Here is a 14,380-nt window from a genome sequence, read left to right as displayed (position 1 = left end):
TTTAACTCTGACACATCCAGCTCTCACTCCTGCCTTTTTGTCAATGACTCTGTCTCCAACCCATGTAACATAGCTGGTCTCACTACCCTCTTGTAGACCTTCCCTTTCACTCTTACTGGTACTCATCTGTCACAAATCACTCCTGACACTCTTCTCCACCCACTCCATCCTGCCTGTACTCTCTTCTTCACCTCTCTTCCACACTCACCATTACTCTGAACCGTTGATCCCAAGTATTTAAACTCATCCACCTTCACCACCTCTACTCCCTGCATCCTCACCATTCCTCTATCCTCCCTCACATTCATACACATATATTCTGTCTTAGTCCTGCTGACCTTCATTCCTCTTCTCTCTAGAGCATATCTCCACCTCTCCAGGGTCTCCTCCACCTGTTCCCTACTCTCACTGCAGATCACAATGTCATCTGCAAATGTCATAGTCCACGAGGACTCCTGTCTGATCTTGTCTGTCAACCTGTTCATCACCATTGCAAATAATAAAGAGCTCATAGCTGATCCTTGATGTAATCCCACCTCCACCTTAAACGCATCTGTCACTCCCACCGCAGACCTCATCACTGTCACACTACCCTCGTACATATCCTGTACCACTCTTACATACTTCTCTGACACTCCCGACTTCCTCATACAATACCACAACTCCTCTCTAGGCACCCTGTCATATGCTTTCTCTAAGTCCACAAAGGCACAATGCAACTCCTTCTGACCTTCTCTGTACTTTGCCATCAACACTCTCAGAGCAAACATCGCATCTGTAGTGCTCTTTCCTGGCATAAAACCATACTGCTGATCACTAATCATCCTCTCCCTTCTTAACCTAGCTTCCACTACTCTTTCCCATAACTTCATGCTGTGACCGATCAATTTAATCCCTCTGTAGTTACTACAGTTCTGCACATCAACCTTATTCTTAAAAATCAGTACCAAAACACTTTTTCTCCATTCCTCAGGCATCCTCTCATTTTCCAAGATTTCATTAAACAGTCTAGTTAAAAACTCCACTGCCATTTCACCTAAACACCTTCATGCCTCCACAGGTATGTCATCTGGACAAACAGCCTTTCCATTCTTCATCCTTTTCATAGCTGTCCTTACTTCCTGCATGCTAATCCATTTCACTTCCTGATTCATTGTCACCACATCATCCAACCTTCTCTCTCTCTCATTCTCTTCATTCATAAGCCCCTCAAAGTACTCTTTCCAACTGCTCAACACACTCTCCTCACTTGTGAGTATGTTTCCCTCATTATCCTTTATCACCCTTACCTGCTGCACATCTTTACTAGCTCAGTCCCTCTGTCTAGCCAATCGGTACAGGTCCTTTTTTCCCTCCTTAGTGTCCAGCCTTTCATACAACTCTTCATAAGCTTTATCCTTAACCTTTACCACCTCTCTCTTTGCCATGCACCTCATCTCCTTATACTCCTGTCTACTTCATCTCTCTGACAATCCCACTTCTTCTTTGCCAATGTCTTTCTCTGTATACTCTCCTGTACTTCCTCATTCCACCACCAGGTCTCCTTGTCCTCCTTCCTCTTTCCAAATGTTACACTAAGCACCTTTCTAGCTATCTCCCGTACTAGCTCTGCTATAGTTACCCAGCTATCCGGTAACTCTTCACTTCCACCCAGTGCCTGTCTTAACTCTTCCCTGAACTCCACCTCACAATTACCCTTTTTCAATGTCCACAATTCGATCCTTGGTGCTGCCCTCACACTCCTCCTCCTCTTCTTGATCACCAATGTCATCCTACAAACCACCATCCTATGCTGCCTATGGTGTCAGATACATGGTCTCAAAATAAATGCAAAGAAGTGCATAATAATACCCTTTGGGAAATCAAATAACCCTGCAAATTACAACATTGATAGCAGCCAACTAAGACTGGACCCAGTGGTGAGAGATCTGGGTACTAAGATAGATAGTAATCTGAATTTTGTCCACCATGTGACCATGGTGGTGAGGAAATACTTCTACATGACTCAGCTTATAAGTACAGGCATGGTCTCCAGATCTAAGGATGTCATGGTACCGTATACTTGGCCCTAATAAGACCTGTAATTAAGTACAGTGCACCATTTGGCAAGTATCTCGCCAGGCACCTGCAACAGTTAGAGTGTCCTCAGAGGTTTCTCACCAAACAAATACTGGGTATAACAAACATGTTATATGTGAATCAATTAAAATCCTATCCCTGTATTTAGTTCCCTACCGATTATTGATGGATGATCTGTGCCTGACCTACAAGGCAGTCTGTGACCCAGCCCTAATGGAAATGTAGCATATTCGCAAAACTAACTGCATGAGGGTAACCTGCTCTAAAGGTCTAAACCTGATCCCTGACATAAATAGATCATGCTGGAGAGACAGATATGCATCCCAGAGACTGCCCTTCATCTGGAATAGGCTTCCTATTCAAGTGAAGCATAGCCCTTCCTTGACCATCTTCAAGTGCAATCTAGACCAGTGGATGGGAAATCGTAAATTCACTCCTGCGGTGGTGCCCATGTCCCTTATGGAAAGAGGCAGTCTGTAAAAATAACAGAAACACAGAAGCAGCTTCTGGATAAAGGTACTTGAACGAAAACAGCAAAGCTCCTTTTAGCACACCTTCAAGGACCACCACGGCTGAATTAAAACATTATTCTTTTATTCCAATGAAATGAAACAATATAAAACTTTTTGTAAGCGCTTTCGGGTATCGACCATACACTTCATCAGACAAGTAACTACTAAGATTTTCCATTCATTTAAATAGTTAAAAAGGCCCAAAACCTATACCATTTAAAAATATAACTTCTAGCTACCATTAGATGGCAGTATATACATTACTTTCTATAAATTTTTGCTATCATTATTTACTGTCTGAATATTAACGTAATTCATCAAACATCTACATATCATAGTACATCTATACATTAAAAATAAAATAATGATAAACATTTCATACTGTTGTCACCTAAATATCTCTAAAACATTATCTTGCTCTTGTGTTAATATATACTTTTATATATTTATTTAGAAAACATAAAAAATTTTACATAACATATAAAACTTATAAACATTCAACCTACTTTATAATATCAACAATTTATTATAACTTATAATTAAACTAATGTTTTAGTGGCCTATCTCTGAGAATAGGTTTGATAGTTATCCTGTCATTCAAACCTTTCCCCTTATCTGATTGCATTTTAATAATCCATCTAGTTTCTTCTTTTGCCATGTAATTTTTAACATTTCCTAATCTTTTGTTTCTTCCAATTAACTCTATTGCCATACATTTAAATTTATGGTCTAATCCATTGCTTAATACATGTTGTGCTAGTGCATTTGTCTCATCTTCTCGATTAATTGCATAAATATGTTCCCTCACCCTCTCCCTCAATATCCTATTTGTCTTGCCTATGTAGAAGCTGTTACATTTTAGACAGCTGGCTAAACAGACTATATCTGTAGTCTTACAATCAGCATAATGTTTAAAATTGTAAGTTCTTTTTGTATCTGGGTGAATGAAACTATCAGATGCCATCATATAAGAGCACTGGTTGCATCTTCTGCAAGGAAAAGTTCCTTGTCTACTGGATGTAATCCCTTTCTTACTTCCTTTCTCATAACATAGCAGCCTCTTCAAAGACTTATTATTCCAATAACTATAACTGGGTTTATATCCCACTATACTTCTTATTTCGTCATTTGTACTCAATATAGCCCAATTTTTATTAATAATCCTGCATATATCTTTGTTATTATTTGAAAAGGGAATATTCAGCTTCAATTGCGTTTTTAACTTTCTGGATTTTTCCTTCTCATTGTCATGTAAATGAGTATTCTTACTACTAAAATAAGGTCTCCCCTTACCTTTTCTATCTATAATTTGGGGGTCCATTAGGACATCACTTTCTTTATTAGAATATCCCCTCTTTAAAAACTCCTCTCTTAATCTCTTTAGAGTTTCATCACATTTTGCATCCTCACTAGTTAGATGGGATATTCTCCTCCCTTGATTTATCACAATATTCTGATAAGTATGCCTTGGGTGCATACTTGTACGATAAAGTAAATTATTTTTCCTACAATTTTTCCTAAATAATGCTGTAGTATAATTCTCATTCTCTCTAGCTATAAGGACATTTAAGGCACCACTGTAATTGAGGCTCATAGTATGTACGCCAATAATTCCTCGTGCTTCGAGTATGGGAGGGGGGAAAGAGGTGGTTCTACTGTGGAATGCTGAAAAGCAATATGTGTTATACTGGGCTCATCTTGGATAATAGGTGCAAAAGATTTCCTCTCACGTTTGTTGATGACTTCATACATCAAATCATTGACCAGACTAGACTAGGATCATGGACCTGACGTGTTCACATTCTTTCAAAAAATCTTCAAATTGTGATACCATGCGCACAGCTTTTACCAACTGACCCTTGACCACTGTGCATTTCTGATGAAAGGGGTGGGAGCAGGAATAGTGTAAATAGGTATTCAAAAAAGTTTGTTTGTGGTGAATTTTAGATACAAATCTTTTTTTATTGGGCATCCTTGGTCAAGGAGATGTGCAAATAAGCAATAATAGAAACGTTGATTTCAAAGGTGAATTTAAGGAAATCAGTTGTTTGGTTTAGGTACTCATGGAATTTTGAGAAGTTGTTTAAGTCACTTTCCAATATAAGAAAAATATTATCCAAATAGCGCGTGTACATTTTATAAAAGTTCATGTATTCTGACTTGAAAAGGAATTTTTCTTCCCATTTCAGCATAACAGTATTTGCCATAAACCCACCACATGCAGAACCCAAGGATTGCAAGAAATACTCATGGTCAAAGATGAAATAATTATTATTTGGCAATCTCTAATAGTGTTTTGAAGGTGTTGATTTTGTGCTGTGAAATACCTTTATTATACAAGTATTCTGTGAACCATTGTAGACTGACAAAAACATTGTAGAGATCCTTTATATCCATTTTTACAAAGACAAAGATGAAGTTGTCATTATACACCCGAGAGTTAATTTTACTGAGGAAATCCCATGAAACTTTACAAATGTAATTTTCTTGTGTGATTAGATGCTTTAGTTTTTTGTCCAGAAATTTAGCACAAGGGTGTGTGATAGACCCTCTGCTATTGACAATGGGTCATATGGAGGGGGGCTTGTGAATGCACTTGTGAATTTTTGGGACCCCAAAGATCATAGGTATGGTGAGGGACTGTGTATTTGGAAAATTAAATTTATGTACATCAATCTGCTGGTCAATAAATAAGTCCTTAAGGATGTCTCTGACTTTTTTATATGCAGTATTCAATTCATTTAAATAAACCTTGATATAAAAATCGCCTGCCAACAGACTAGGCATCCTGGTATTATAATCTGCCTTATCCATGATAACTAGTCCCCCTCCTTTGTCTGGTTTCATCAATCTCAGAGCATGATTATTTAATTCTTTAAGCAAATCCTTTTCACTAGAAAGCATATTGTCCACATAATTGTGCCTTCTTGTTTTACTAAGGATGTCTCGAAAGTCAATTTTGCACATCTTTTTGAAAAGGATAGTGCAATGGACAGGAGGGTTACAAGTACTGGAAATCCTCAGAGAATCCAAGGTTGTATCAAATAATATATTAAAGTTCAGTTTTCTTATATATTGTTTAAAATCCATAAGTAAATTTGGCAACTTAGCTCATTCACATGGTATAAAAGACATACCTCATTCAAAAAGTTCAGCACAGGCCCCTCTAATGTCATAGGAAGAGTAAGTAAACTCTTTGGAGTCACCTTTGGTATTAAATATTATTTTGCATTCATTAATTGGTGGCATAGAAAGAAAAGGAATTGTACTTACTTCCGATGGTTTTTCCTGTATTTCGAGTTGTGCCAATGTGTTTGTTATTTTGGGGATGGTGTCCATTGCAGCTTTTGATTCCATTGGAAGTGGTTCTGCCTCACCTTGATTCTCTCTGAACGATGAGGTAGTGGAGAGTTTAAAGGCTCATCGTCCTGGGGAATGTGGTTGTCGCTGAAGTCAGTCTCCTGTCCAGCTCAGTGTGGACATGTGTTGGATGAAATATGCCCGTAGATAGCTCCAGCAGTAGAAGCAAAATGATTCTCCCAGGTCTGTGAATTGTGGGGGAGGGGGATAAGCTGTGTCGTCCAAAGGGAACAAATGCTTTAGGCAAACATGCTGCAGACATTCCAGGTTATTTTTTTCAAATTTGTGATCATTGAGAAAATAACACAAGATGAATATAAGGGTCTGCTTTTGAGCGTTTTTTGAGTTTCTTTCTGAAACTGCAAACTGGAGTCTCCACTGTAACGTATTTTTCTTCTTGGTTTGTAAACTTTGTTTTTGAGTCTAATTAATATATATAAATAAAGAAAAATAGCAACAGAGTCAAGCACAGCCACAGACTGATAAGTACAAGAATAAAGCCAATCCAAAACGATAAAAAGTCCACAATTTATTGCAGGAACACAAACAATATATATATTTATTTTTCTTTTATTTTAATTTCTTTTATTTTAATTACAGATGTTGTGGATATATATATATATATATATATATATATATATATATATATATATATATATATATATTGGGATTCATATAAAATATGTATCACATATTGTGTATGTATTATGGTTTATATATATATATATATATATATATATATATATATATATATATATACACACACATTTTTATTCAGTTTTGTATACTGTGGCTTTTAATGGTTGATTGATTGATTATTTAATTGAGTAGGATTGCCTTGTATAGATATCAGTCAGGTGTATGTTTATTATTTGGTCTGATGAAGCTCCTATGCGAACGCGCTTACCTGTTTGTGTTCCTGCAATAAATTATGGACTTTTTATTGTTTTGGATTGGCTTTATTCTATTATTTATCAGTCTGTGGCTGTGCTTGACTCTGTTAGTATTTTTCTTTATTTATTTTTAAATAACTTTGTACTACAGAGGATTTACCTCGTGGGGTGCTGGCAGCTTTTATTATATTTTTGCTTCTAATTAATATATGCCTCTCCCCCAGCCTGCCTCTTTGGCATTTAGGGTGGCTTCAGAGAAAGCCTGATGTGGTGTATCTTTGAGCCATGACACTGTGTTAGGGCTGTCTTTGAATTTAAAAAGGTTACTGTGATGTGTACATAAGGTGTACACATCACAATAACCTGTATGAACTCCTCCAAAATGTCTTGGTTAATACTTGACCACCACATGGGCATTTTGGCTCTTTCTCTTCATTTGGTGAACCTTTAATGACCCTCATATATTTGATGTAGTACTTCTGCTCTGGTTTACGATACCATGATTTTCTGCGGTATAACAATAAACCATCATGTTCTAATAACTGTGTTCTGACTATAAATAACTTGTGCATAAGGAGTTTGAATTTAGTCCAGCAACTTGGCCATCCATGGTACAGATTCTAGATGTTAGTTTGCAATTTAGGATCACTCTGAGAGGCTTGTTTAAGCTTTTCTACTCTTTTGATGATTGTAAGCTGTGATATCAGCTTATGTTTCAGATAATGGCTGGTCACCTGTACGAATTTTAACTAGCATATCAGCTAAGCAATGCATTGTTTGTATCACATGCAGTCACAAAATTTCAATGAGTGGACACAGTCAAAATTCCATGTAAACAATTTTTGCAGTGGGTAAGGCTCACCTGTAACCCAATGACAGGGCCAGTACTCCTACATTCTCAACACTTTATATATACCAGTTCCAAAATCTTGGAGAGGAAGATGCCTTTGTACCCTCCAAATAATCTTATATATTGAGGCAAGTATGTTTCTTGTGTTCTCTCTTGCCCAAGGTTTTGCATTGTAAGTTATAAAGGACTATATTTTGGTTTTGATAATTTAATTAAGGGGGCAGGTATGTATCGGCGGAATTTATGTAGACTCTTAACAGGGTTAATACAACTTAATTTTTTTCCTTAATATTTTCTCTATGTGCCTTTTGTGTTTGATTCTTGGAAAATATTACCCCTAGGAGTATAAATGAGTTTATATTTTGGATTCCTATCTATTTACTTTAATTGGCCCATATTTATCCCTAACACCAAGGGAAATAATTGTTTTTCCCTGCATTAATAATGAGATCTGTTTGTTATGTAAGGGATTTCAAATAAGTAACCTGTCCTTCTTAGAGTGCTTTAACTTGTTTCTAAAATAAGTAAATTGTCTGCAAATTACAGAGTGTAGTAGGATTTGCATTTTATTTTGGTGGTACTCTCTCAGTCGTCATTCAGTGTGTGAAATAGTCATTAACATAGGCCAAGAAGAGCCAGCAGGCCACCACAAATCCCTGCCTCAGGTTCTTTGTGATCTCAAGTGTATCTGTAAGATTAGATGTTTGATACTTTCTTCCCACACGTTGTTTGTGTCTTTCGGCTTTTCCCGGTTAGGGGTCGCCACAGCGGAACTCCGGTCCGCTAATGATTGGCAGTAGAGTTTTACGTGCTGACTTGCCAGGCCTAACGCACAACCTTCAATGAAGGAACGCCCGTTCACGCATGTTGCCACACAGAAGACGCTCTAACTGAGAATCGAACGGGCAACGTCTAACTGTGAGGCGACAACGCTACTGCATCACCACCACCGCAGTATACTTTCTTCCCACACTAATGTATATAAAAAATAATAATGGCACTTACACTATCATGAATTCTAAAGTATTTATATTAACTAGAATTTCTTTCTATTAATTTAGTCAAATTCTGTTCTGAAGTGACTAAATGTCATATATAACTCTTGGCATCTGAGTTTTACATATATTTGTATTGCATGGTCAAAATTAAGGCACTGATCTAGTGTTGACCTGTTAATCTTGAAATATCATTCTTCATGATTTCTTTCATTAAGTCCTAAAGCAATAAACTAGAAAATACCTTTTTTAAATGTTTTTGCCCCTACCCCAGCTGACATTCTACTAGTCCAAAGAACCTCATCTCATTCACTGATTACTGAACCCAACAAGTCACCCTCAGAATTTTTCTGACCCATGTTCATGGCCACGTAGGAGACTGAGATAGAACCGGGTGGTATCGTATTGCAGATGCTGAGGATTTTTTATAGACCTTAAACTCCTTCCTTTTGTATGCACTCATAACATCTAGGGATGGATGTGCAATGGGCTGCAATGACTCAGCCAATACCACACCTACCTAAGGGGCATGCCCCTGTGCATTCCCAGTCTCTGTCAGAGATCAGCTGTGCCAGTCCTTCCATTGTACTTGAACCCTGGTGATCTGAGTTGTAGCAAGGGATTTATCCATCTACACCATGGCACTGTCTATGAAATGATCTTTAACAAACTTCCCCATAGAGGGCAAGAAGGTGATACAAGAGATGAGGGGACACCGGATTCTGCTGATATTCTTTAAGCTGACAATTTTATTACTGCCCATTCCTCTTTGGGCTCCCTCTATATTTTCTTTCTGACCATATCAGGTCCTGTAACCCTATGGCCTTTTAATTGTCAAATACAATGTCTTACCCAATCATTATGTTGTTTTTTCCCATGTACCATTACCTGACATTTCTGAGTTTCTCTGTAGACAAAAAATTGAATCACATCAGCCCTGCCAGTGTACCAGGCCTCTAATGTCCAGAAGGTTTTGTCATCTTTCTTGTCTTTCTTTCTTTTTAAACACCTAGATCATATATGCTGCTTCTTCATTACAGTGTTTTTTTCAACAACCAATATAATACATCTCTTTTGTCAACTTCACTGTTAGCCTTCCTTTTTTTTTCATGCAGTTCCTAGTACTTCTCTGCTAGTTCTATTCATCCTTATAAAGTTATTACCAAACTGTGTTTGTATCTCTTCAGATCTTTCATTATGCTCTCCACCAAGCCAGTCTGCCATTTTAGTAATGGTTTCACCTAAAACATCTCTATTCTTACCTCTTTCTGACATCCATTCAACCATCTCTGTTTAAGTAAATCATCTCCAAAGATACTACTGCTTTCTTGGAATTTCCTTAAACTTATTTTGTTTGCTTTATTTGGTCCTGTTTAATAGCTTGACTTCTCATTACATTATATTTCAATTTTTGGATGGCCACTGTAATGATACAACATTTTGTGCACAATTTTTTAAATGTGTAGATATTATATGTGCAAAATCTCTTATACCTTTAATTTTTTTAGTCCCATAACAAATATTGCCTTTTTATTCAGAGTCTGTCAAAAAAAAAGCTGAAGTTGAAGAGATAACACTGTTTTCTGTATGCTGCCATTTTGTGGAATAAAAACTGTGTCACATCCTTGCAGTCCTGAGTTTAGTGCCATTGTTGAACAGCACATTTCATGGTGTGATTCCATAAGTCAGGACTGTGATAGCTTTTAGTAAAATGCAAAGAGCGGTACATTCTTTTCTTTAAAATCCTTCTTAACAGCTTATTATTCTCCAAGTCCTTAGATACTCATACATCCAAAAATTCAAATGCCAAAAATGAGGTTGCACTGATAATGTAATCATAAAAAGTTGAGAAATCTTCCTCAGCGTCCTGCCAGTGCCATGTAATAAATATATAATTTCTAAAATATCCATAATAAATAATGCTTGAAAAATGACCCAAGGTAAGTAAAATTTATTTTCTCAACCAACCTTAAACAAATTTGCAAATTCAGGAGTCATAGCATCTTCTATTGCCACCCCTGTGGTATATTTTAATATCTTCCACGAAACCCTGAAACATAAAGTAGTAATGCACCAGCCTGCACCTGAAGAGTCTCTCCCTCTCCTCTGACAAGGACTGTGTCCAGCAGTGGTGGCATGTGACTGACTTGGACCCACCATCTCCCCAACAGAATGGACACCCCCATCATCCTCTGCTGTGATGTCAGACACTTGAGCCACTACAAACTTGGGTTGCCTGGGTCATCCTCAGGCCTTTAAACATCTATACCCCACGCATGTGATATATTTTTAGTAAGCTTACATAGTTAGACTTGGGTCTGTTTTGCCAAAATACCATTTTCTGATTGGCTAGATGTTATCTGTGTCTTAGTAAAACAACAAATAGACAATAGACCCATGAAAATGAGCACTTTATTAAACTCTCCATCTCCTTGGTACAGGCGTCAGAGGAGTTCATAAAAAATGCAAATTGAAAAACAAGCCAATTAAAGCATACCTTCACAAATATAAAAATGCAAATTAATTAAACAATTAGCCAATTAAATACATCCAGTTGCATTCCATGTTCAATCAACATCCCAGGGTATAGTGTATTATAACGTATAAATAGATTCTTTATATAAACGTTTTTTAACCTAATATTACTCCACACTTCACATAAATCTGTTTTAGAATAGTAGCATTAATTAATTTGGGGTCATCTTCATGCTGCTGATTAACGTGTACTGCCATTGTACTCTCCATTTTGTCTACCATACTATCGCTTACATATTCTTGCAGCCTATTTTTAAAGGCTGTCCTAGTTTCCTCTATGTAAATCAAATCAGATGACTACTTGAGGGCATAGATAATGCCCACAGTTATATATGCGTATTTATTATTAACACTAAACTTAATATTATCATTCTATCAAAGTCATTAATAACATACCTGCAAACATTACACGATCCACAAGGGTAATTACCCTTGTTTTAAATTATAATTATATTCAAACCCTAAACCCTAAATAAACCAAACTTGTGTCTTGTTATACTTTTTTATTGTTTTCCTTTATTTTTTAAGTAAAAACAAGTTTCATTTCACTAGGTTTGATTTAGGTGAACAGTGTTTATTTCTGGAGAGTTGTGTGTGTGTGTGTATGGATTTTGTGTGCATGTTGTTTGAGGGTATATTTTTTATACTGTAGCTGGGAAGTGCAGTCAGTGATTTTATTTTTGTATTATTTATTGTATGTGTGTTCTAGTAGAGTCATAAAATCACAGGTAAATACTAGACATTCAGTCTGCAGACTGTTAAAAGCATAGCCAAAACCCCTATTCAGAAGTACCCTGTAACCTCAAGTAGGGTAAAACAAAGTAGAATGGGGAGAATTTGAGGCTGCCCATGCAATAATTGAGGTTTACTTTGAAGGTGACAAGGGTGCTATTCTACTTGATGTAGTCAAATTCTGTTCTAAAGGTCAGAGATATATCAGGACATTAATCTATCACCCCAATTTGTCTTATTTATCTGCTGATGAAAGTTTAGTTCCTTTAACCAGGTATTTGAGGTACAATTGTTGTAAGCAAAATAATAAAATAGCAAAAGAAGGAAAGCAAACCCACTGCTGAGTAGATCTCTCACCAAACAGGCAAAATAGTGAAGAGAGGATAGTGAGAGCACTAGCCACGATGTATAGCATCTTCTAATTACGTAAAAACTCAAGCAGCAACAGCAGTATAAAATCCCAAAGCAATTTATTAAAGGTAAAAGTGTGATGAGATGATATTAACAAACACAAGAATACATTTAAATACCCGATTAGGCGGGAAAATTCTTCTCTCTGTAGCAATTAGTCAATTATAATAAAGTGCTACCATCAGTGCATTACCTTACTGTTTATAAACTTTTAAAGTGCTACATAAAGAGCAGTAGATATATATGAACAGTGAATAATATAAATTTAAAAAACTTTATTTTATTTTATACTGCTGTTGCTGCTTGAGTTTTTACATAATTAGAAGACGCTATACATCGTGGCTAGTGCAAAATAATAAAATAATTAAAAAAAAATAGTTTGTAGGGGGTTAATTTAGGCAGTCATTGTTACTTTTTGGAGGTCTGTGCCTGTGGATTTTCTACATGTAGTGTTCCACTATGAGTGAACGAAAGTGAAATAACCGAATTGCATTTGCTGGAAAAAAAACAGTCTGAAAAAACACTTTTTAAATGTTTTTTTTCAGCGGGCAAGCCCCCTGCACTCTCTGATGTGGGGGGCAAGCCCAACCCCCACAAACTATATACCAACTGCATGGTTACACCAACTTGAAGATGGGGGAGATTATCCAAAAAGGGCATCACTGCTGGTACAACTCTCCAACAGTGACTTCCTATGGAGGAACTCCAGTCATCGGCGGGTAGAACCTTTGGCAACTGCAGCTTGAGAGTTCAGTCTTTGTCCATCTAAGGATAATGATGTGTGGTGTGTAACATTTTTAACAATGTAGTGAGTAGGAAATGATGACCATTTGTTTTTACTTATTTTATTAAAGAAGTGCAGATTTGGGTTTGGGGTTGTTTTAGGTGTACCAGTGTATATGACTTATATGTGCAATGTGTAAACATTCAGGTTTAATGAAGAGTATAAATGTAGCAGATTGAGAGCAAAAGCTAAATTTGACAAATCTGTGAATCCAGTCATATGACATCTGATGACCAGAAAATCTCACAAGTGTTTCACTAACAGCATTGGTGCTCATACCATACACAACTAGTTGTCGTCGTCCCCCCCCACCCAGTATCCCATGTAATGATGCACAACAAATGGTACTCACAATGTACACTGTCCGAATATCTCATGTCACTATAATGTATGCACAGGAAGATTTGTGGCCATGCCAAAAGACACAACCAAAAAAGCCATCAAAGCATCCAGATATTCCACAATGAACAGCATGCTGAAGGCAAAGAGCAGTATTACTCAATAATTAATACAGGCTTCAGTGTCCAGTAAGCCAATAAGTTATAAGCTTGATGATTGAACCTATTATCCTGGTGTCAGATTACTTTTTTGCATATACAAAAATAGTATGAGAAATACCTATTTTTCACAGCATAAATGAGCACAGTGTTTAATCTGGGTAAGTGAAACCACTAGAGTAGTAGTCAACATTTCTATATCAGTCTTTCATCTGTGGTTTAGTTCCTGGCTAGAGCGCCTTCTGTGCAGAGTCTACATGCCTAACTCATGTCTGCATTTTTTTTTTGTTTGTTTTGTTTTTTTAGTAAGACCTTCAGTTTCTTCCCATATCTCCAAGACTTGTGAAAAGGTAAATTGACAATGTCCAAATTGCTCTTTTCAGGTTTGTCCATCGTGTGTGTGTGTGTGTGTGTGTGTGTGTGTGTGTGTGTGTGTGTGTGTGTGTGTGTGTGTGTGTGTGTGTGTGTGTGTGTGTGTGAGTGTGTGTGTGTACATGTGTACTTGTGTGTGTTTAGCCTATGATGTACTCTTATCTTATGTTGGATGTTTTTTTTTCAAACATCTTTATTGAATTATCACTTGTGACATAGGCAAATTTACATTCATATAAAAGTACTCAAACTATATTAACATAAACATTATACTTCACATATATTGCTATATATAATATAACCTAAGCGATATTACATAAACTATTAAATTCCTGCCTTTTTAAACAAGAAATGTCTTTA

The sequence above is a fragment of the Protopterus annectens genome, chromosome 3.part1 (genome assembly GCF_019279795.1).
Source record: "Protopterus annectens isolate FY-2018-M chromosome 3.part1, PAN1.0, whole genome shotgun sequence".
Classification (NCBI taxonomy): Eukaryota; Metazoa; Chordata; order Ceratodontiformes; family Protopteridae; genus Protopterus; species Protopterus annectens.
The sequence above is the reverse complement of the archived record's forward strand: the minus strand, read 5'-3'. Positions refer to the sequence as shown.